Consider the following 4018-nt stretch of genomic DNA (forward strand, 5'->3'; position numbering starts at 1 on the left):
TGGCACTTAACTAGCCTCCCGCCGCTCAGATCTAGACGCGTTTTTCTCCCATGACTGATGCCTTAGCCACACCTTCTACATTATTGTTTGTTGTCTTTTGCTTCCGAGGTGTGTCCTGCAGATCTGCCCCCAGCAAAGAGCTTGGTCCCTTTTTCGCATAGCACTTGCCTACCGTTGCGACGGTGTGTAAAGATCAGAATATCTTAATTTAGTCCTTTATTGACAGGTTGTTTCTAAGATTTTCTTTAAGAAATCTCTGTATCTGGGGCATCTGGGTGCTCAGCTGGTTAAGCATCCTGCCTGGGCTCAGGTCATGATCTCACAGCTCATGAGTTCGAGCCCCACGTTGGCCTCTGTGCTGACCGCTGCCAACAGCAGCTGGAGCCTGCTTTGGATTCTGTGGCTTCCTCTCTCTCTCTGCCCCTCCCCTGGTTGTTCTCTCTCTCTCTCAAAAGTAAATAAACATTAAAAAATCAAAATAAAATAAAATAAGCCTCTATACCCAAGGTGGGGCTCAAACTTACAACTCCAAGATCAAGGGTTTCATGCTCTACCCGCCAAGCCGGCCGGCGCCCCTCCCCCGCCCCCGCAACAGATTCTCAACTCGGTGCACGTGCTGTTGCGCCGGCAGGGTAATTAGCAAGAAATGGCAAAAGGACAAATGCCTTTGCAGTTTCAATCTTTAATTGCCAACTGGCCATGCGGGCCCTTTCAACGTGTCCGAGCAGGTCTGTGCCTTCATGCTTTTCCAGTTCCAGGATGGGCTTGTGCTCGTGAACTCTGTTCACATCCTTGGCCCACAGGGGACACAGATTTCCAAGTATTTAGCCATCTGCTTGGGGGGCACTCATCTCTGCTCGCAGGACACGGATTTGAAAGGCTGACATCTTGCTTCCTTTCACACATACGCACTGTCACTTAACACCATGGCATCCAAAACGCCTAGAATCCCCGTTTAGGAGATGTACAGACCGAGGAAGGCATCTCTGCGTGGCCTCGCTTGTAAGCAGTTCTCTTTCAGAGATGATACGATATTACTATGTTATCGCTGTAAGTGTTGTTATTATAGTAATAAGCATTACCAGCACCACGGACACTGTTAGCACTTGAGAATGAGTGTCATCCCTTGTAAGTGTTGCTATTTTCCTCGTAAGCATAGACTGCTATCATCACCAGGATTTTTAGTATCATCTAGAATGATAAGTAGTGCTATTATTTTTCTCACTTCCAGGCTCATGGACCCTGAGGAGCATCTGCGCTGCCCGCCTGCTCCGGCTGAAGGGACGTCCACAGACCCTAGAGCTGAGCTTGGCAAGAATAGAAGTTTTCCTGCATTTCTTTGACCGCACGCTAAGGTACAAGGCAGGCGTGCTGTTGGTCGACCAAGAATTGTAGGACCCTGAGCACACGGTCTGGAGGAGCGCAGGAAAGAATGTGCCGCGGGCAGAGCTGCCTACAGTGTCCTTGTGGCGCAGAGCTTCTCCCCGGGCCTGCTGTGTGTCCAGGCTCCTTGAGTCACTGGTCCGTCCATCTGTCTGTCCACTCAGCCAGTGCCCAAGCTAAGTGACACCCCGGCTGGGTCGGAGCCACGCTTTGCCCCGGGAAGCTCCCCGTCTTGAGGGGAAGGCAGCACAGCGCAGGCAGCGGGTGGCAAATCACAAAGTGGAACAGAACTTGCAGGTGTGTGTCCCCTCGAGGTTTAGTCTACTCCTCAGGGCCGCCCCCTGCCCCCCTGTGCCCCCCCCCAGAGGCTCCGCTGGCCCTGAGCTCTGCTGACAGCTGGGACCCCACAGCCCCCCTGCCGGGATCTCCGTGTGCCCGTTGGCAGAGTCACTGTAGATAGAATCGTCCAGTGAATTCCAGTGGACTCTTGACTTAAACAGAAAACAAAAAAAACGCTTAGGGTGATTTTCCTAATGACTCCTCCAATGCTAATCACCTTTAACTCATTCAGGCCTGTTCTCTGCTCTCAGAGAGCTTCCGTTTCAGAGCTCGGCTTCCTATTTATTTATTTTTAAAATTTTAAAATATTACTATAAAATATATTTTATATCGTTATTAATTTATTATTAAATTGGAGGGTTAGAGCGAGAGGGAGACACAGAATCTGAAGACAGGCTCCAGGCTCTGAGCTGGCAGCACACAGCCCGAAATGGGGCTCGAACCCACGAACCTGAGCAGAAGTTGGACGCTCAGCCGACTGAGCCCCCCGGTGCCCGGTCGGGCTCCAGTCTGTGAAGCCTCAGCCCTACCCGCCCCCCCTGCATCCTCGGCCTCGGGAAATTCTCCTGGAGAATTAACATCCATCCCCACTCATTGTTATGGCTTTTTTCCTAGTGGTTAAAACTTTTAAGGTTTACTCTCTTAGCAATTTCCAGATACACACCGAGTACCATTAACAGCCCTCCCCGGGACTGACTCGTTCCATAACTGGGAGTTTGTGCCTTTGAACCCCCTTCCCCCTGCACCCCAGAACCTCGGGTCCGTCCTCTGTATTGACGACTTTGGTTTTTTGATCCTTTTTTTTTTTTAATTTTTTAGATGCCACAGATAAGCGAGATCATATGGTATTTGTCTCTCTGTCAGATTTCACTCAGCAGGAGGCCCCGCACCTCTCAGAACCAGCCCTGTATCCCTCATGCAAATGCTGGAGGAAGCTGCGCCAGCCTCCTGCCCACACACAGATTGCGGGCTTGTCTTCCAGGGCTGGGGCGGGACCCACGCGGAACCCCAGAGCTGGCACAGAGACTGTTCTATCTTTATCCCGAAGTGAAAACAGCTGAGCTACCGAAGCCGCAGCAAGAAATCTTGTCCAAGTTCCCGGGGGGAGGGGGGGGCCCGGGGAGGACAGCCGCACTTAACCCCCCTCGGAGGAGTTTCCGGCAAAGTCGGGGCCCAGACAGCGAGTGGGTCCACTTTCCTTAGCATCAAAAAGCCCGAAGGAGCCTTCCGTCCTCTCCCATTGAAGCCCAACGCTCCTCCTTTTGTTAAGTTGATACACACCAACTCTTCTCCTGGCCCTTCCTCCGTTTACTGGGAGGTCCCGCATGCACGTGTAAATAAACCTGTCTTTTCTCCTGCTAATCTGACCATTGTCAGTTAATTTCCAGGCCCTCAACCCCTGGCCTCAAGCTGGAAGAGACGGTTTCCCCAGGCTGGACCCCCCGCCACCGGCCTCAGTTCCCAGGTTAGCGGGTTCTGAGCCTGGAGCGGACCGGCCCCAGGCACGAAGAAATCCGGCTGCCTTCCGAGCCGTTGAGTCAGGGCCTGGAAAGAGGCCCTGTCAAGGGCTCCGTGTTCAACAACAAGGTCTGTCCTCACAAGAATCTTTAGGAGTATCCACCAAACCATACAGGGCTCTTCTTTGTTGATTTTGTGAATGTTTATTCATTTTTGAGGGAGAGAAAGAGAGAAAGAGGGCACACACGTGAGCAGCCTGAATGGGGGAGGGGCAGGGAAAGAGGGAGACACAGAATCCGAAGGAAGAAGCCCGACGTGGGGCTCAAACTCACGAACCCTGAGATTATAACCTGAGCTGAAGTCTGGTGCTTAACCGACTGAGCCACCCAGGAGCTGCCCCAAAAGACTCTTAAATAAAGAGTAAGGGGGGGGGGGTTGGGCTCGATGGGGGATGGGTATTAGGGAGGGCACCCGTTGGGTGAGCACGGGGAGGTTCTATGTAAGCCATGAGTCCCTGAATTCTACTCCTGATATTACTGCCACACCATATGTTAACTAACTTGGATTTACACACACACACACAGTCCCACAAATCCTCAAGAGACAGGCGATTTCTGCCCCGTCTCCTGGCGCCCTCTGGTTTCCCTGTCACTAAAGCAAAACAAAAAAACAACCACCTTCTTGCAACAGACCCATCAGAAGCGGTTCCTTGAAGGGACCCGCGCCTGAAATCTCTCCACAAGCTGCACCTGGCCCGGTCTCCCCGCCCGTCCCCGCCCCCGTCCCCGTCCCTCCCCCCCCCCCGCCCGGTCCCGCCCGGCCCCACGCCGCCGACGGC

The sequence above is a fragment of the Suricata suricatta genome, chromosome 16, assembly GCF_006229205.1.
Source record: "Suricata suricatta isolate VVHF042 chromosome 16, meerkat_22Aug2017_6uvM2_HiC, whole genome shotgun sequence".
In the NCBI taxonomy this organism is placed as follows: Eukaryota; Metazoa; Chordata; class Mammalia; order Carnivora; family Herpestidae; genus Suricata; species Suricata suricatta.